Genomic DNA, 22,470 nt, shown 5'->3' on the forward strand with positions numbered 1-22,470 from the left:
AAGAAACTACATAGTATGGAACTAACAGGGGATGTTTCTTGGGTCTAAGATTTATTAAAGTGAACAACAGAAGGAGATGTGAACTAAGTTTAACTACTCTGCAGCTTTTTGTGATATGCATTGTGCTCTTTGTCTGGATCCCCTTACTATACCTACAAGGGCTTCTTTTATTGGGTGCAGATAAGGGGGATTCTGCCTCTTCTAATAGTGTGCAGCCTTCTTAGGAATGTGTCTGTCTCAGTTAAATATCATGTGTTTAAACCTCTGGAAACACTACATTAAATCTTCCATCTTCATCACGCATTCTTGGAAATACTACATTAAATCATATCAATATAACTGTCATTGTAAGGCAGATTTCAGGAGTGCTGTAAATATTATTGACTTACAGGCTTATGGAAAGACCTTGAAAATCTCATACCATTCACTGTAAAACATGAAATATATTGAATCAGGAATTTAATAAGGTATTAGTAAACTCGCCCTTTATGTTGAGTAGGGTTAACCTGTAGATCTGATGTCTGAATATTGTATTGACTTATTAGACTAGGCATCATTATCAGGAAATCATATCTTCACTAAGTGTGGATTAAAAAAAAAGCAATATGTAGAGTGTAATAACTTAATGAGAATTTGGATAGTTAGTTATACTAGAACCACATCTTAAGCATCACCAACCCCTTTATTTGACTCCTGTTTTCCAATTTCATTGATAATACAGAGAAGCTGGTAGAAGTCCCTGATAATTTTGATACTTATAAGCTATTATGTGCACATTCTATTCCAAACCATCACCAAAAGGTATACCTAATCAGGTGTGGTGCAACATTTGTAAAAAAATGCATAAGGGCAGTGTAAACTACACAATACAGCACAAGATCCATATAATCCACATTATGCAAAATTTAATATCAGACTTGTAGGACACCTGCAAAGATGATTATCCACAGTACTTGGAATGCACAATGAAGTTATTCACATCATCTTTACTAACACCATCACCAACAATGAAGAGTAAATAATGGTTAAATATGTGGACCAAAATTTCTTTATTTGTTGTTTTACTACACTGCAGGATTAAATTGATTAATATTAATATTTTTTTCATGTCTGTACCATTCCGTATGATGTTTTACTGCCTTTACCACTGTAGTAAGTCAGTTAAGCCTGCTCATTGGGTAGTTACTATGTCACTTTGTTCATCTTCTTCAACTCCAAGGTATATACTAAAACTGCAGCTAGTCTTAGTATGTGACTTGTGGCTATTTATGGATCTAACCAAATAAGGGTTCTTTCTGGAACCTTCATATGTAAAGTTCGTTTTGGAGCCAAAAATGGCTCCCTTATGGCATTGCTCTGATGAATCCCTTTTGCAAATATATTTTTAAAAGTGTTATAATGATATTGTACTGAATGTACACTGCAACTGACCCAGCTTTTCTGTAAATTTAATCAAGATTAATCAAGATTGCTTTTAAAATGTTAGTAACTTTCAATAATTATACCACTTTAACTCAATAAGTACTACAAATCCACTGCAGAACAACAATATATCCCTTCAGCAGGTCTGTAAAATTAATTTGTTTAATTTCGTTAAAAAAATTTAAAGTTTCTAAACTTCTGTTAGCAAAATATTTTAATCCTGGCTCATTTTGTTTATACCTTTACGGAATAGCAAAGCACGTGCCACAAGGACATTTTAAATGAAACTAGAAAACAAGAAGTTAATTAAACTTAGAGTTCAATAAAAGACACAAATGAACTGCTGATTAGTTGTGAATGAGGCCCACTAACAATGGAACTGAGAACACCTGTATTACAAGGAACGTTTATAAACATCTGCTTAACCACTTCTGTAATTTTTTTATTACTTCTTAGCAAGATGTCTGCCCTATGACCATCTGCCTCACAAGATGAATATATTTCTGGGGATACAAACATTTAAATCTTACGATAACTGTAACATGTTTAAAATTAGAATATGGTTTCTTTCATAACAATGGAATATTTCATGAAACAGAATGAAGAAAAAATGTCTGTTTAGTTATAAAACCTAAATTATGTTACATGCTCTTCTTTGTGCAGCAAGAAAGAGCTATACATATGGGTAGCACATTCTTGTTGGGAGTTAGATTTGTGAATGTAAATATTCTGGAAATACATTTTCCCTCCTGTTTGGAACTTACAGTAGTAGATATGAATTACAGAATAAAATGCATTAAGTACATTTTGATATCCAAATAGTCTGCTTGTAAAATTCTTTTTTGTAACATTATTTTATAACTGTTGCATAATCCCTTTCTATCATATTCATTTTATAAGGTTATTATTGTCACATATACCAAGTACAGTAAAATTCTTATTTGCATGTGCTGATCAACATGCATCCATTTTCAATGCCATGATTAGTGAGTATGACTATCTTATTTTGAAACTTATGTTGTCCTTACTGGAAAAATCTCAGAACACATTTGCCATTACTAATGCAAATTAAACCCAAGACATCAAAACACCTGTGTAAAATACATCTTAAAATATGTACATGTCTGTAATTCTTACATTGACATTTATTAACTACGAACAAGTTTCTGTTTAATATGCAATTTAAAGTAATGACAAACTAAGCATGTGATGCACTATTAATTTTAATATGATTTTAGACTTATTACTAGTTAATATTATCCTTTAATCTCAAGAAATACCGGTATATTTAGGAACTCTGCACATACAGTACCTCTGAAATAAGCCATTTATCTTATTTGAAGGTGACAGAATTTGGAGAACTGACATACAGTATTTTTATTTAATCTATTTTTTCCTCAGTGTTGGTAAGAACAGAATATTTTTAACACATGCTTTACGACATTGTAGATTCTTACTATAATGTACAGTAAACAAAGTGTACTGTTGCACAGTAAGTTTTTATTTTCCTTGCAACATCAATAAATTGATATTATTTTAATGACCAAGATGCCAGACTAAATTTATCCATAAGGTAGCAGACCTTCAGATAGTGGTCTCCTTTTATATTTCAGGTAAATAGCTCAATATCTAAGAGGTTACAAACTAAGGTCAGCTTATTTGCACCTTTAAATAAACACAGGTATACTGTAGGAATTCATCATGTTGGAACAGTATGAACAAAGCAGTGTGGTAATCACTGAAAATGCTGGTTTCTTATAAAGTCATTTCATTTTTATCAAAATAAACGTTTTACTTGGTTTGCTTACTTTTTAGTATTAGTATTTACGTAATTAAAATTGTGATTGAAAATGAAGCTCCATTTTAGTGGATTAAATAGTACTAGGAGCAGAAGTTGCATTTTATTGTGAAATATATTTGTTAAATTTAAGGAAAATCACATAATAAATTACTTGTAAGGATGTTTTGCTCATTTTAATAACTACATTTTTCTATATTGATTACTATACATTGTCCATTATTTTTTAAAATTATCAGGTGAACATCAGTTGTGTTTTATTACAGTCAAAGGAATAGAATATTGGGTTCTTTAGAATGCAGCAATTAGTTTCTTCATTTCAAAATCTTTAATGTTGATTACAGACAACAAAGTACACTTTCATTCTTAAAAAAAATACTTTTCAAACCCAGCAATCAAACAGCAATTTATCAGGTATTCATGTGGGAATACACCACCACATAATAAAAATAATAATGGACAGTTATTAGTTCACTTTGCATACCATTTCCGTTGTAGCTAAATATCATGATGTTGACACATGCTTAATGTATACCTGAAGTATAAAGTTTTTTTTTCTTTTTTTAAATTATAACATTTATTCATTTATCAGCTTCAAATGTATTGATGGATGATTTGTTTTGTGTTCAAATAATGAAGAATTAATGAATGACTTCAGTTACTTGAACTATATATAGGCATGTGTGACACTGTAATTTCAAAAGATGAGGTGGGCCCCACCCTATTATACTTAACTGGTTAACTTTGGTTGAACTGGTTCAATACCTTATATTAAACAACACTTTTTTTTCTTTAGCAGAATCCCATGCAGCTATAGAATTTCCACACAGAATTTTACCTGCAAATTGCCATTTGTGCCTTTTTCCACCTCATCAGTTATGTAAATTATAGACATGTTTTTGGTCATTTTACAGATTTGTAGTGTACTGATGAATAAACGCAACAGTAAGGTGTAAGTAATAGTGGTTTTATGTTTATTGGCATGACTGGTAGTGATGTCTGGATTGTACTAAAACATTAGTGATGATTATTTAACTAGTACAAATCATTAATGACTGATTTTATTTCATTTTAAATCACTCTGCTTTTTAATGTAAGTGTTGAAGTTTAATTCTAGGTAATTCCAGTATAGTTCAGGTTAGAGTAATCAGTTTGTCACATATTTTTCACAAAAATGAAAAAATTCCTTCTCATGTCCAAGTAAAATATAAAATAATTCTTTGATTTTAAAGAATTAAAGTATGCCTAGTGTTTTAGGAATGCAATTACTTTTCATTAGAAAGTCTTCAATATTATTTTAATGTAACCAGCATCACATAAGAGTTTAAATGTGAAAACATTTAATCATGAGTTGATATATCTTGATGAGACAGATAAAATATTTTTTTATATTCTTTAAAGGATCATTTTGTTAACCAGCTGCTTTACAATTAAGATATTTTTATTCCATGTTATATATTTTCTCAATAGAATATGAAAATAAGCTTTAATTTAATTAAATTAACATGTATCTCTAAGTCTGCCTTACAAGTGGTCCATTTACATGATTATCGTTAATTCTTAAAAAAATAAAACACTTGGTGTTGTGTGACATACCATGAAAAGTGTTGCAGGTCTTCTTTGGGTCAGTCATATCTTAATGAAGACTGCAAATACTGAGAAGACTTCTTTAACTTCTTTAAGACTTCTTTAGAACTGACCACAACATTAAACCTTATATTAAAACAGAAAACCCCACTTTCAGTAGTCATACCTTTCTCATTGCTTGCTAGTTCAAAGCACAGTTGATAACTTGGAAGGATTATAATGTCAGTAATTCTTCAGAGCTAAACATTCTCCTTATTCAAGCTTCTGAATCCAAAATGACTCTTGATACTGAACATTTGGCAGAGTTAAGTAAGATCTATTGGGCATCATAGAGCAAATGGTTTCTCATAAGGGTGGATGAAATTCTACTGTTCATAAAAAGTCAACATCTGATGTTTTTTTTATAATTGATATAGATCCAAAAACACAGCTATTTGTTATACCTTTGATGCTATTTTATCATTAACAAAAATTGAGAGAATGTATTGTAACAGTTTACATTAGTTTACTTATTCGGTGGATCACCTCAGACTGCTTAAGCTGTACTTGTATATCCTTTTATATCTAATTTTAGGTTCTGATTAACTGGGACGTGCTAGCTTAATATGCAATTCCTTACATAGTTTTTGGGACATAATAGCCAAGGGCTTTGCCTCTAAGAGTAGACAGTTATCCTGGGAATTTCAAGAAAATCTTGTGATTGCAGTTTATTCTCCGGTGTATGGGTGTTAAGTTCTTAAAGGGGATAATGCCACTTATAAATTTATATGAAAGACTGCGTTTTTAAATTGGCTATAAACATGAGGGGGTCAAAGTAGAAACCTATGAATTTCAATTATGGTCATACTTCATGGTTCTACTTAAGATTCTTTTTGTATTATTTTCAGTAGCTGCATGGTAGTAATAGAATTACCAGAATGACCTAGCAGGAAAGGATTACAGTAGCAGATTTTCTGTGGATCCATTCACACTAAGAATTTCTATTCCCTGAAATAATTTCTGCATTGTTCCAAAATGTATTTGCACTCATTTATGTTTTCTTCTTAGTTGTAGAATGCAGAGCCGTTATGTATCTGCTCCAGATAAAACTGTTTATTTGCTAGCAGGGGCATGTAGCATTGTCCAGGATGGAATAAAGTGTAGCTGTTGTAACTAAATAATTTCACCCATACCACATTTTTACTGACCAAATCCACTGCAGGGAGAAACTTTGCATATTTGTTCCAATTCTCAACAATGTCTCCACTGGGAGCTCCCCTGATAAAGCACAACTGCTTTACTAATTAAAGTTCCCCAGTGGTAAAAATTTCAGAATGAAGCAAAACCTCTGGTCATCCACTGTACAAGTTCAAAGTTCACAGATCACAGGAAGTCACCAAAAAAAGATGAGTGAAATCATCCATTCCAAAAACTAAACATAGTACTTAGTAATCAAATAGTTTAACACTCAAAATGAGCAGCAAAAACAGGAGAATAACATAGAACAAAATAAGAATGAACAAATCCAGCAGACAATAAACCAAGAATTAGTACCTTAAATAAAAATGCAGGGATCTAAGTCCAGAAAGTCCACAAGCAAAATCACAAGAGAAATTAAAGGAAGGATCAATGTATTTTTATGTGCATGACCATTGTCACTTGCAAAAAGTGTTCAGATCAGTTCTCTAATTTTACTACATGGAAATATTGTTGATTGATATTTTTATTTAAAAAATTGAAGTTATTTTTTTAATGTGACATTGTTTTATGTTACAAAAAATCTTAAAAAAAGGAAAGTATTTGATCTGCCTTATTCAGGTGACACTTCTGCATCACAATTCTCAAATAGTGCTACAGATTGTCAGCCGGATCGAGATAACAGCATTAACATGGAACTGTGCAAGTTTTTATCCTTGAGCCACTCCATGTTTAGTGTGGACTTGTGTTTGGAAACCCATCTTCTGAAAGATGAACTTTCACCCATGCTTGAATTTTTTACCAGCCTGAAATGGTTCAATTTCAATTCCAGCTCATAATGGCTGCTCTAATCCACTATTTTTCACTCTAATTATATATTTTTTAATTGTGCCACACACCTCTCTTTAAACTCTGGCCAAAAAGCTATTTCTCTGACTCATCAGACCCCAAACCTTTTCCCATGTTGTAACTGGTCACTATCATACTTTTTACAAAGTCCAGACATGCTTTCACATGGTTCCTTTTGAGCAGTGGGTTCTTGTATGCAACAATCCTGTACATGCCAGCATGCAGAGCTCTTGATGCAGTATGACTTAACTGCTGTACCTTTACACCAGTCTAAATTACTGAACTCTATCTAGCTTCTTCAAATTGCCTCTCTGTGGATTCTGTCACAAGTCATCTTTTTGAGGTTTGAGGGACAACGCTTTGTAGGGCAGCTGGTAGTTAAATACAGCTTTTGCTTCCTAATAATTGAATTTAGAGTGCCCACTCAGATATATACAAAGTGGAGTAATGTTTTCAAATAGCAATAGGCCAGAGAGAATTCAGTGTAGGATTAGAAGTTTAGAAAAATTAGTCAATTCTTCCAATTAGAACAATTTTTTTAGAATGTTATGTTATAATTACTGACATTAAAAATATTTTAGGATAATGATAATTATAAATGAGTGACTTTAATAAAATATTTTACAAAATGTGATTATTTGTTTCAATTATGAAGGTAATATATTTTATGCTGCATAGCAAAGGCTCTTTTTTATAAAAAGTCCTTTAAATAATTTCTAGTAATCTTGCCAGAACATAATTTCATGTTTCTTTTGATTTTACTATCCTATGTTCTTTAAAAATAGTTGTACTATAATGTTTTGAGGATGCCTACAGATATAAAACCTAAGATAATACATTCTTATTGAAATACCATATTGCATGTTTCATAACTTTTATGATATATTAAAAAAAGATTAGCCTTATTTATTTCATAGCATACACACTTTTGTTATAAGTAAATAAAGCTTTGCAGGATTTTACTATTTAAGGACTAGAATTCAGACACTTTTGTAAGTAGAGATGAAAAACCCATTCCTAATTACTCTAGAGGTAACCCAAGAATGAGATTTAAAGACCAATGTCAGCGCATTATTAGGATTATTACCAAGAGGTTACTTTATGGCAAGGATGGCAGAAAAGTAGTGTGGGAATAGGAGGTGGGAAGGGAATTTTTGGAAAGTGGTTTAGTGCTTGAATGCTGTTTTGTAAGCTGGTCAGTTTGCCTAATTCAGTTGAGGCTCACAGGGGCCCAGAGTACTCGGAGGAAAACCCATAAAGACATTGAAAAAATGTGTGATTTATACTTTAAATATCCTACTTTGAGCATTCTTTGTTTTTTGTTAAAAAAAACATTGTAGTAAACTGTACCCTTTCTGGTACTTATTCTGGGGCAGCGTCATTAGCATTCAAATGTCCTTTTGAAATCTGAGAAATAATTAATTCCTGAGAAATAAGACAAACCAGCAAATCAAAAGTATCTTCAATATTGCACAAACTAAGGCTCTTGTAGAACTATCTTTCCATCTCAATATTTTCTGCAGGATTGTACGGTAGTGTTATAAACCTGTTTAGAAAACTTAGAGAAAAATGACAGTAAAAGACATTAGGAAAATGTCTTTATACTAAACCTTGCTTTGCTGATTTAATGAAAATGTGTGTATTTGATTTTTTTTTTTTTATTATAAATGGCGAACTTTAAATAGAACAGTTACAGAGACTCAACAGAAAAGCTTTCAGGCAGGAATATTATAAAGGAATTTCCCTTATCCTTTTCAATAATATGTAAAATAGATCAAGTGGTATGTTGTAACCATGTATGCTCATGTTCCCAGGATAACATTTCCATATGAATACATGATGTGTTGGTGTTTGTAAGTACCAATGCATAGCAAAAGAACAAGCTAAGATAAGTATGAGTCCAAAGTGGTTTTTCATTTAGTGATTCATAATCTCCAAGTGACAGCAAAATATAGGTGAGTACAAATACAGAAAAATATCATAAATGCTGCCTTACTAGCTTCAACTGTGTGTTAGTATATTTTATGACAACTACTTTGATGTTTAATTTTGTATGCCTTTCAGTTAAAAACATTTAAACGTTACCACTTCTCAAAATACCTGCTGTTAGGTTTGCCAACAAACTTTTTTATTTCAGTAATGTAGTTGTGCCTAAATGTTGTTGTTTTCCTTTATTTTCTACTCTGTGTTATATTCACTTCTACTAGTGAAATTAATATATGCCTTGCTTGATTTTTCTATTCTCTAATACAGTTTTTAAGAGAATCTTTCCTGATTTAGTTGTGTAACAAATGTATGCATTTTCTTCATCCAACACACCAAGACATACTATGATAAAATGGTAGACAATCAAGAAGTCTACTTACTTCATTTTATTCAGGTGTCTCTTTAGTTGGGATATTAATGTCAGTATAACTAAGTAAATGTTTCCTTAAATACTTAATAGACAAACCAGAAAATGTTACTTTTAATAGCCAAAAAACACTTAATTTGTAACAGATTTTCTTTCAGGGTTCATTGTGGTTTTGGAAAGGAAAAATTGAAATGTAAAGAAATTCAAGAAACCTTCTAAAATGAGTGTATAAAAATTATTAATTATGGCAGTAATAGTAACAGTAATATTTCAGTGAATAGGAAAAAAAATAACTCCACTACAGTATTCATAGACTAAAAGGTTGATTTTCTTAATCCCAAAATCCAGCGATGTTGTGCTGGGCATTTGTCAGTAGTGGCAGGCAAACACAGCAACACTGTTGGCTGAGAGTTCCAAACAACACAGCCAGATTTGTCACTTTACAGGGGAAGCCACAGTTAACACCATTTTGTCTAGAAACAACTCTGCTTGCCAGTAATAATATTTGCAAGGAACAGAGTTTTATGTTGTATATTCTAAAACATGAGCTTTTTGAAAGCTAATAGCATCTTGGATACTAGATTTTTGAGTAACAGGTTAAAACAGAGTTTACAAAAATGCAGGTTTGTTAGCCATCAACAGAGCCCACGTGTTAATTATTAATGAAGCACAATTCTGCCAGAAATGCAGTGCATAAAGTAGTTAAACTATATATATATATATAAACTGTATATATAGATTATTTGTCATGTAATGCCTGCATATTTCTTCTTTAGCTTACCTTTAAATAGAAAGGCTCAGAATAAATACTAGATAAACAGGTTCTGAAGAGATTTCTGACTTCTGTTTCCAGACTTGGATATTAATAACAAAATGACTAATGACAAAAATGAAGATGTTTACTTGTATACATAGTGAAATATTCTTAACTGTTGCCAAAACTTAACTTGAAATAGCTGCATTCTAAATTGTATATAATGCTTTGCATATAATACATACATAGGGTGTAATACCTGCTCCTTATAGTGAATACTATATAGTATTAACCTAGAACATATGTTTAATATTAAGAATACACTGATATATTTGAAATATCTGACTATAAATATCATCCTTATATGGTTTTAATGTCGTTATTTTTATGTACACAGAGTACAGTGAAATTCTTACTTGCATGTGGCTGTTAACATGCAACGTGTTGCCTGTTTCCAGCAACATGATTAGTTAATATTACATAACTACCTTACCTAAAAGCTTCCATCTTCTTTACTAAAAATATGGAGCTAAGCATATGGATGTCTTGATTCTGTTAAAGTTAGTTTGAACATTTACCAACCAACACTTTGTAACCTTAAGCTACATGCACAAGCGTTGTCAAGACACATTTATATCCACAAAGTAATAACCTCAGTCCACTCTGATATCTAATGATGTCTGAAATATTTGTCAAGTGACCAGTTTTGTGCATTTGCTGCTGTAATTATGATCAGATAAAGATAAACTTGCAGCACTTCTGTAAAAGTTATTTTAAATAAAATCGTCCGTTGTTTGTGACTATTGTGGTATAAAAGTATACAAACAAAAAAATGTAACTTTGTGTAAGTACAACCACATACACTAGCCACATGGTTGGCAGATTAATGGTTGCATGTTAACTTGACACTTGTATTCTTTCAATCATTTGAGTATGAACAGAACATAAAACTGTCAAATTTACTGTGATGTCTGGAGACTCTTAAAAGTTATGAAGTAAATCCCTCTTTACCCTGAGCAGGATCATTCCTCTGTAAATAGGGTACTAGAGTAGTTGTGTAGCACAAACCAAGATCATGTGAGTTAATGGACAAGAAAAAGGAAACTATGTTGAGGACAGAGGAAATAAAAAAAATATAATTTACCTAATTTTGTCTTTTATTTCTATGCTCAAAAAATTCAAGAGTAGGTTAGAAATACATCATTTATATGTATACCTTTCATCAGATGTGTGTTGTTGAAAAATAGATTAATATGTCTCAAGACTGAGTCATAGTTAAAGGGTGAGTGTCCTTAAGTAATCCAGTCAAAAAGACCTCGGCTAATCTGTGGCACAATTTAAAAATGGCAGCCCACAAGTGCTGTTTAATAAATTTGAATGAGCTAGAGGTAATTAATTAACCAAGATAAAAATGAAAAAATACCTTCAATCAATATGCATAGATTGAGGATAGCCGTGAAAAAATACTTAAAGGTGTCATGCTAGAATAAAGTGTTGTCAGTCAGTGTCCAAACAGTTGTGTAAGCAGCATATTTCAGTTTTGAACTTTAAAGTATCTGCTGTCATATAACTAATGTATTCCTTAAAATTCTCTTTGAGCAATAAAAATAGCGTTTAGAACAAAATATTAAATATTTGTAACATAGCAAAATTTGAAGTCTTAAGAATGGTTAGCTTTTGCAAGACACTGTATATTGTGGCACAATGATCTCTGGGTTCATTTTCAGCCTTGCTGTTGTTGTGTGGTGTTTTCACTTTTTCCTCATTTCATGTGTTTTACTCTGCACATGTATGTATTTAAATTTGATCAGAGACTCAAAATTAGCAAGGTATTCATGAATAGTGCTTTGTATATTTAACATGTTATACACTGGTGCCCTGTCAAGGGTCTTGCATTCATTGTTTATAGGACAGTCTCTGGCAGTCCACAGTCTTGTAATGTACTAAGTCCATCCATCCATCCTCTTCTGCTTATCCGAGGTCGGGTCATGGGGGCAGCAGCTTGAGCAGAGATACCCAGACTTCCCTCTCTCCAGCCACTTCTTCTAGCTCTTCTGGGAGAATCCCAAGGCGTTCCCAGGCCAGCCGGGAGACATAGTCCCTGCAGCATGTCCTAGGTCTTCCCTGGGGCCTCCTCCTGGTTGAATGTGCCCAGAACACCTCACCAGGGAGGCGTCCAGGAGGCATCCTGATCAGATGCCCGAGCACCTCATCTGACTCCTCTCGATGCGGAGGAGCAGCGGCTCTACTCTGAGCCCCTCCCGGATGACTGAGCTTCTCACCCTATCTTTAAGGGAAAGCCCAGACACCCTGCGGAGGAAACTCATTTCAGCCGCTTGTATTCGCGATCTCGTTCTTTCGGTCACTACCCATAGCTCATGACCATAGGTGAGGGTAGGAACATAGATCGACTGGTAAATTGAGAGCTTTGCCTTACGGCTCAGCTCCTTTTTCACCACGACAGACCAATGTTGAGCCCGCATCACTGTGGACGCCGCACTGATCCGCCTGTCGATCTCACCCTCCATTCTTCCTTCACTCGTGAACAAGACCCCGAGATACTTGAACTCCTCCACTTGAGGCAGGATCTCGCTCCCAACCCTGAGAAGGCACTCCACCCTTTTCCGGCTGAGGACCATGGTCTCAGATTTGGAGGTGCTGATTCCCATCCCAGTCGCTTCACACTCGGCTGCGAACCGATCCAGAGATAGCTGAAGATCATGGCCTGATGAAGCAAACAGGACAACATCATCTGCAAAAAGCAGTGACCCAATCCTGAGTCCACCAAACCAGACCCCCTCAACACCCTGGCTACGCCTAGAAATTCTGTCCATAAAAGTTATGAATAGAATCGGTGACAAAGGGCAGCCCTAGCGGAGTCCAACTCTCACTGGAAATGGGTTCGACTTACTGCCGGCAATGCAGACCAAGCTCTGACACCAGTTGTGCAGGGACTGAACAGCCCTTAACAGGGGGTCTGGTACCCCATACTCCCAGAGCACCCCCCACAGGATTCCCCGAGGGACACGGTTGAACGCCTTTTCCAAGTCCATAAAACACATGTAGACTGGTTGGGCAAACTCCCATGCACCCTCCAGGACTCTGCTAAGGGTCTAGAGCTGGTCCACTGTTCCGCGACCAGGACGAAAACCACACTGTTCCTCCTGAATCCGAGGTTCAACTATCCGACAGACCCTCCTCTCCAGAACCCCCGAATAGACTTTTCCAGGGAGGCTGAGGAGTGTGATCCCTCTGTAGTTGGAACACAGCCTCCGGTCCCCCTTCTTAAAGAGGGGGACCACCACCCCGGTCTGCCAATCCAGAGGCACTGTCCCTGATGTCCATGCGATGTTGCAGAGACGTGTCAACCAAGACAGCCCTACAACATCCAAAGCCTTGAGGAACTCCGGGCGTATCTCATCCACCCCCGGGGCCCTGCCACCAAGGAGTTTATTGACCACCTCGGTGACCTCAGTCCCAGAGATGGGGGAGCCCACCTCTGAGTCCCCAGGCTCTGCTTCCTCATTGGAAGGCATGTTAGTGGGATTGAGGAGGTCTTCGAAGTACTCCCCCCACCGACCCACAAAGTCCCGAGTCGAGGTCAGCAGCGCACCATCCCCACCATATACAGTGTTGACACTGCACTGCTTCCCCCTCCTGAGACACCGGACGGTGGACCAGAATCTCCTCGAAGCTGTCCAAAAGTCGTTCTCCATGGCCTCCCCAAACTCCTCCCATGCCCGAGTTTTTGCCTCAGCAACCACTGCAGCCGCATTCCTCTTGGCGGTACCTATTAGCTGCCTCCAGAGTCCCACAGGACAAAAGGGACCGGTAGGACTCCTTCTTCAGTTTGACAGCATCCCTCACCGCCAGTGTCCACCAACGGGTTCAGGGATTGCCGCCACGACAGGCACCGACCACCTTACGGCCACAGCTCCAGTCAGCCGCCTCAACAATAGAGGCACGGAACATGGCCCATTTGGACTCAATGTCCCCCACCTCCCTCGGGACGTGGTCGAAGTTCTGGCGGAGGTGGGAGTTGAAGCTACTTCTGACAGGGGGCTCTGCCAGACGTTCCCAGCAGACCCTCACAACACGTTTGGGCCTACCACGCCTGACCGGCATCCTCCCCCACCATCGAAGCCAACTCACCACCAGGTGGTGATCAGTTGACAGCTCCACCCCTCTCTTCACCCGAGTGTCCAAGACATGTGGCCGCAAGTCTGACGACACGACCACAAAGTCGATCATCGATCTGAGGCCTAGGGTGTCCTGGTGCCAAGTGCACATATGAACACCCCTATGCTTGAACATGGTGTTCGTTATGGACAATCCGTGACGAGCACAGAAGTCCAATAACCAAATACCACTCAGGTTCAGATCGGGGGGGCCGTTCCTCCCAATCACGCCCTTCCAGGTCTCACTGTCTTTGCCCACGTGAGCATTGAAGTCTCCCAGCATTATGAGGGAATCCCCAGAAGGTATGCCCTCTAGCACCCCCTCCTGGGACTCCAAAAAGGGTGGGTACTCCGAACTGCTGTTCGGTGCATACGCACAAACAACAGTTAGGACCCGTCCCCCCACCCGAAGGTGGAGGGAGGCTATCCTTTCGTCCACCAGGGTAAACCCCAATGTACAGGCTTCAATTCGGGGGGCAATAAGTATGCCCACATCCGCTCGGAGCCTCTCACCGGGGGCAACTCCAGAGTGGTAGAGAGTCCAGCCCCTCTCAAGGAGATTGGTTCCAGAGTCCAAGCTGTGCATCGAGGTGAGCCTGACTATATCTAGCCGGAACCTCTCAACCTCACGCACTAGCTCAGGCTCCTTCCCCTTCAGAGAGGTGACATTCCAAGTTCCAAGAGCCAGCTTCTGTAGCCGAGGATCGGACCGCCAAGGTCCCCGCCTTCGGCCACCACCCAACTCACATTGCACCCGACCTCTTTGGCCCCTCCCATAGGTGGTGAGCTCATGGGAAAGGGGACCCACGTTGCCTCTTCGGGCTGTGCCCGGCCGAGCCCCATGGGTGCAAGCCCAGCCACCAGGCGCTCGCCATTGAGCCCCACCTCCAGGCCTGGCTCTAGAGGGGGGCCCCGGTGACCCGTGTCCGGGCGAGGGAAAACGCTGTCCAAATTTTTTTTTCATTATAGAAGGTCTTTTGAACCACACTTTGTCTCATCCCTTACCTAGGACCAGTTTGCCTTGGGTGACCCTACCAGGGGCATAAAACCCCGGACAACAGAGCTCCTAGGATCATTGGGACATGCAAACCCCTCCACCACGATAAGGTGGCGGTTCGAGGAGGGGAATGTACTAAGTGAGTTAAGTAAGTGAAAAGATGCAAATGGATGTATCAAATTTTTGTTAAACTGGGTTGTTAATGCTTTGAATTGTAGTAATACAATGAGTATCAGAGAGTTTCACCATGAATACACATTTCACACTGTTATACTGCCACTCCTAGTTACACTGTACACAACAAGCATGATAAATCCATGAAGTCATGGATCGGACCACACTACCCTCAAACCATATCTGTGCCTATAAACAAGGAAAAACTGTTCAGTTTTTGCCACCCCAATCATCACATTTCCATTCAACAGTTAAACTCAAATAGGTCATTAGCTGTCATATTATATCCATTATATGTGGATAACATGTGCATCCTAATATGGCTCACTTATAACCAGTCACGTTCTAAGCTGATGCTTGTCTGTTTGTTCTTTGACATAACATAACATCAGCAGGTTATTGGTGTTCTGTAACATGTCACATTCAAAGTTCTTAAATTTTTAGCCCTTTATTTCTAAATATCTCACCCTTCCATACTCACACATACATACATACATACATACACGCAATTAAGTTTATTAATATCATTGTCTAAATTGTAAAGGGAATGAGTTATACAGTGAAGATATGGTATTTCATTGATACTCTGAAAAGTTTTATTTTTTTTTTAACTTACATTATACCTTGGGAATTAAATATACACTTGTTTACACAATTCTTAACTAGCTATGCCTTATTAATTGTTCTTTCTCAACATCTAGTGGATGCTCTGACAACTGCAGACATTTAAAATATATATACTGATTAGTATAATTTGGCAAGATGAACATATCTACTGAAATTTTTGCCAGACATCAGTATGGCATGATAATGATATACAAAATCTGTGAAGGTAACATTTAACTGTGTAAATAAATTTACCGGTACTTATAGTTCTTCTTTTGGCTGCTCCCGTTAGGGGTTGCCACAGCGGATCATCTTCTTTCATATCTTTCTGTCCTCTGCATCTTGCTCTGTTACACCCATCACCTGCATGTTCTCTCTCACCACATCCATAAACCTTCGCTTAGGCCTTCCTATTTTCCTCTTCCCTGGCAGCTCTATCCTTAGCATCCTTCTCCCAATATACCCACCATCTCTCCTCTGCACATGTCCAAATCAACGCAATCTCACCTCTCTGACTTTGTCTCCCAACTGTCCAACTTGAGCTGACCCTCTAATGTACTCATTTCTAATCATATCCATCCTTGTCACACCCAGTGCAAATCTTAGCATCTTTAACTCTGCTACCTCCAACTCTGTCTCCTACTTTCTGGTCAGTGCCACCGTCTCCAACCCATATAACATAGCTGGTCTCACTACCATCCTGTAGACCTTCCCTTTCACTCTTGCTGATACCCATCTGTCACAAATTACTCCTGACACTCTTCTCCACCCATTCCACCCTGCCTGCACTCTCTTTGTCACCTGTCTTTCACAATCCCCATTACACTGTACTGTTGATCCCAAGTATTTAAACTCATCCACCTTCGCCAGTTCTACTCCCTGCATCCTCACCATTCCACTGACCTCCCTCTCATTTACACACATGTATTCTGTCTTGTTCCTACTGACCTTCATTCCTCTCCTCTCTAGAGCATATCTCCACCTCTCCAGGGTCTCCACAACCTTCTCCCTACTATCGCTACAGATCACAATGTCATCAGCAAACAGCATAGTCCATGGGGACTCCTGTCTAATCTCATCTGTCAACCTGTCCATCACCATTGGAAATAAGAAAGGGCTCAGAGACGATCCCTGATGTTATCCCACTTCCAACTTGAATGCATCCGTCACTCCTACCGCAGACCTGACCACTGTCACACTTCCCTCGTACATATCCTGTACAACTCTTATGTACTTCTCTGCCACTCCCGACTTCCTCATACAATACCACAGCTCCTCTCGAGGCACCCTGTCATATGCTTTCTCCAAGTCCACAAAGACGCAATGCAACTCCTTCTGGCCTTCTCTAAACTTCTCCATCAACATCCTCAGAGCAAACGTTGCATCTGTGGTGCTCTTTCTTGGCACGAAACCATACTGGTGCTCACTAATCATCACCTCACTTCTTAACCTAACTTCCACTACTCTTTCCCATAACTTCATGCTGTGGCTCATCAATTTTATTCCCCTATAGTTACTGCAATCCAGCACATCCCACTTATTCTTAAATATCGGCACCAGTACACTTCTTCTCCACTCCTCATGCATCCTCTCGCTTTCCAAGATTCTATTAAACAATCTGGTTAAAAACTCCACTGCCATCTCTCCTAAACAGCTCCATGCTTCCATAGGTATGTCATCTGGACCAAAGGCCTTTCCATTTTTCATCCTCTTCATAGCTGTCCTTACTTACTCCTTGCTAATCCGTTGTACTTCCTGATTCACTATCTCCACATCATCCAACCTCTTCTCTCCCTCTCCCTCCTTCTCTTCATTCATCAGCCTCTCAAAGTACTCTTTCCAACTGCTCAACCCACTCTCCTCACTTGTGAGTACGTTTCCATCTTTATCCTTTATCACTCTAACCTGCTACACATCTTTCCCAGCTCGGTCCCTCTGTCTAGCCAATCGGTACAGGTCCTTTTCTCCCTCCTTAGTGTCCAACCTCTCATTCAACTCATCATATGCCTTTTCTGCAGCCTTCGCCACCTCTCTCTTCACCTTGCACCTTATCTCCTTGTACTCTTACCTACTTTCTGCATCTCTCTGACTATCCCACTTCTTGTTTTCCATCCTCTTCCTCTGTATACTCTCCTGTATTTCCTCATTCCACCACCAGGTTTCCTTTTCCTCCTTCCTCTTTCCAGATGTCACGCCAAGCACCCTTCTTGCCGTCACCCTTACTACATCTGCTGTAGTTTCCCAGCTGTCTGGTAACTCTTCACTGCCATCCAGTGCCTGTCTCACCTCCTCCCTCAACTCTACCTTGCAGTCTTCCTTTTTCAACTTCCACCATTTGATCCTTGGCTCTGCCCTCTCTCTCCTCCTCTTCTTAATCTCCAATGTCATTCTACAGACGACCATCCTATGCTGCTTAACTACACTTTCCACTGCCACCACTTTGCAGTCTTCAATCTCCTTCAGATCAACTCTTCTGCATAGGATGTAATCTACCTGTGTGCATCTTTCTCCACTCTTGTACGTAACCCTATGTTCCTCCCTTTTCTTAAAATACGTATTCACCACAGCAACGTCCATCCTTTTGGCAAAATCCACTATCCTCTCACCTTCTTCATTCCTTTCCTTGACACCATACCTACCCATCACATCCTCGTCTCCACTGTTCCCTTCACCAACATGTCCATTGAAATCTGCTCCAATCACCACTTTCTGTCCCTTGGGTACACTGTTCATCACTTCATCCAACTCACTCCAAAAATCTTCTTTCTCACCCATTGCACACCCAACTTGCAGTGCATATACACTAACAACATTCATCATCACACCTCCAATTTTCAGCTTCATAATCATTACTCTCCCTGACACTCTTTTCACCTCCAAAACACTCTTGACATACTGTTCCTTCAGAATAACTCCTACCCCATTTCTCCTCCCATCCACACCATGATAGAAATTTGAATCCACCTCCAATCCACCTGGCCTTACTCCCCTTCCATTTAGTCTCTTGCACGCACAATATATCAACCTTCCTTCTCTCCATTGTAACAGATAGAGGCACTGTCGACCCCTTGAACCCTCAGAACAGACATCAGACATCAGGTAAAAGTCCAAAGATGAATATTTATTATAATAATAAAGTGCACAAAGCACCACCACTCCACTATACTCAATAACAAATCAGTAATCAAATAACAATAACCAATCCTCCACTCTCCCAGATGCTTAGCCACCCTTCCTCCCAACTCAGCTCGCCGTCTGGGATTTCCCATGGTCCTTTTATAGTCCCTGACCTGGAAGTGTTTCTGTTCCTCAGTCCATGTGACTTCTATCACTTCCGGGTCAGGTAAAAACTTCTTTTCTTCATCAGCCCGGAAGCACTTTATTTCTTCTAACCGTGTGACTGGGATTTACTTCCAGGCTGTATGGAAAATAAACGTCTCTGTGTCTCCCTGCAGCGTCCCCTGGTGACCCCGACGTTATCCAACAAGGCTGTGTATTAAAACTCCATAGTCCATGATGCCCTGCTGGAATTCGGGGCATCTCCACGTTGCAAGGAGGGCTCCATCTAGCGGCATGGGTGTATTGGCCGAGATAAATGGCTGGCCATATTCCACACCATCATATTTGCTAACTCACTCCCCTTACCAGTCATACTGCCAACATTCAAAGTTCCTACCCTCAGTTCCACTCTCTTTACTTTCCTCCTCTCCTCCTGCCTCCGGACACATCTCTCTCCTCTTCTTCTCCTTCTTCTGCCAACAGCAGCCTAATTTCCGCCAGCACCCTGTTGGCTAACAGTACTGGTGGCGGTCGTTGTTAACCCGGGGCTCGACCGATCCGGTATGGAAATTTGTGTTGTTCGTATATTGATTTGGCAAAATTTTACACTGGATGCCCTTCCTGACGTAACCCTCCCCATTTATCCGGGCTTGGGACCGGCACAAAGAAATACACTGGTTTGTGCATCCCCTGTGGCTGGGTTACCGGTACTTATAGTTAAAAAAAAAAAAAAAAAACCTGTGTTCAAATCTATTATGATGCAAAACAGATTTTGGCCATAAGGAAAAGGCAATACATGACTGGGGAGACAGGAGGTTAGGAGCATGCACTGATACAGCATGTTGCTGCACCCAACACATGACAAACCACCTCAGGATCCCAGATTAGGACATGAGTGCAGCCATACAACGGGTGACACCTCAATTTTGTTTTGTGAGGTTTTTTTTTATAGTGGCTGGAGTGCCGAGGCTGCCAAAAAAACCCAGGTTTTCCCTGCAGATTGGAGGGCCTACTTGCAGGGCTGGATGCAGGTTAAAGGCCTTGCTCAGTGGCCCAACAGAGTAAAGTCACTTCTGGCATGACCTGACCTACAAAAAAATGTAACAATGGAAACTGTCATGTATCCCCCTGCTACTGAATCAGACTTCTGTGGGAAATATTGACTACCTTTCAAAGAACTTGCCCCACTGATAAATAGGGATGTAAAATGCTATAATGTAGTATAATATAAAACTAGACCCACACAGTTAAAATTGATAAAAACTTCAGAAGATACATGGCTATGAGATTTTATTAGTGATTTTGTTTTACCATTTTAAATGCATGTTTTATCTTGTGACATGCATTAAAATTAACAAATTACAAAATTTACAAAAGTTGTTTTTCTTAGAGCTAATACAGTTTAAATAAAAAGCAATGTTTGATAACTTTTCTTGATTTAGCTTTAAAGGGTTAAGGCTGTACTTTTTTTTATACATTTAAGCATCAATAAAATGCAAATTGCTTCTAAAGTCCCTTAAGTGATGAACTGAACTCTTTCTTCTCATGCAAGAAAGGAAATGGACTGTGAACAATTCCTTTACTGGTATTAAGGGAGCTGTGGCAACTATTAATGTTACATGGGTATACAGTAAAGGTGCTGATACAAACTGTTCTCTCCATGTTTAAGATGATTATTTAAGTTCATTTTGGTTTTCATAATATTAGAGCTTAATATTAAACATGCAGTTTGAAAATACTGTGTTATGAAAATCAAGAAATTTAGCAACATAAGAAACATAAGGGCATTCTGCGCAAGGTTTTACCAGAGGTACATTTAGGCGATGAACTAATGTGTATTATGCATTATACCTGAGTGAAATTGCTAAATTCTATTTCCACAATTACATTTTTTTTGTGATCAATTATTTATTACACCATTTAAAATATCATTGTCATGAACTCTCACAAGGCTTTTTTTTTATTATGTTTATATTTTTGCTCACTGAAATACGATTTCAAATTTATTGCAAATAGATAGATAGATAGATAGATAGATAGATAGATAGATAGATAGATAGATAGATAGATAGATAGATAGATAGATAGATAGATAGATAGATAGATAGATAGATACTTTATTAATCCCGATGGGAAATTCACATTAAATGATAAAAGCTGCAGTATGACTTAGAATTAGGGTGCTACCTAAGATTTCATGAAACACAAATCACATTATCATACAATGACACAAAGGCAATATTAAGAGTTTCATTGTCCACTCTAAGTATACTATGGCTACTATTTTTAATCTTGAACATTGATGTAGAGCTTTAGAGTCTGGAATACTTAAGCCAAGAATTCTGTCTTCTACAATAGTTGTATTTATCCTAGGTGATTTTTATGAAAACCTTCATCTTATAATTGGTGTGTACTATTTTTTCTTGGTTTCCCTGTCATTATGAATTGTTAATAACTTCTGATCATACAGTATTAGATATCAAAATACAGGTATGTGACATATCAGCAACATCAAACCTTCATTGTTTTCTAGAAAAATCTCTTGAATATGCTGCTTTCATATTTGTTTCTCTGTTGATGTTTGCCCTTACCTTGCAACTTAGATATACTAATACTTGAAATAAAGTGTGAAGCTATTTGTTCCTTATGTACATTAGTGCATGAAATATGCTTGCAGATTGATGTCTTAATGCATACTCTTTTGTATTAACTATGCAATATTAATCCATCCATCCATCCATCCATTTTCCAACCCGCTGAATCCGAACACAGGGTCACGGGGGTCTGCTGGAGCCAATCCCAGCCAACACAGGGCACAAGGCAGGAACCAATCCGCATACATCAAATTCAACATGCTAACAATTTTAAAACTCAACATCATGGTGCAACCTGATGTTATGTCTTGCTTTTCTTTTAGTGCATCCCTTTCTGTAGATATGCGTCTAATTTGAATCCACACCTTAGTTTGAAAAGATAACACACAAGTCCTATTAATGACCAGTGTAAAATTGTTGTAACTCATTCTTAATCAGTATTGATAGCATTGTGGACCTATTCTTTTGATTTTTATAAAACAGTGGCTTTCTTTTTGGTTAACTCTCTCTGAAGAGCTCCTACCCACTTACTAGAGATTAAACCATCTCAGAAATGTTTGGTCAAGACCAAGGCTCTTTCACACCTCTGTAAACCGCCAAACAAAGCTTTCAGACTCCCTACCCTGAAGCACTGTATTATTCTCTCTACACAAGTGTTTGGGTGCATTCCTGATGACACTCACTACTGCATATATAGCACTTA

The sequence above is a fragment of the Erpetoichthys calabaricus genome, chromosome 4 (genome assembly GCF_900747795.2).
Source record: "Erpetoichthys calabaricus chromosome 4, fErpCal1.3, whole genome shotgun sequence".
NCBI classification, from domain to species: domain Eukaryota; kingdom Metazoa; phylum Chordata; class Cladistia; order Polypteriformes; family Polypteridae; genus Erpetoichthys; species Erpetoichthys calabaricus.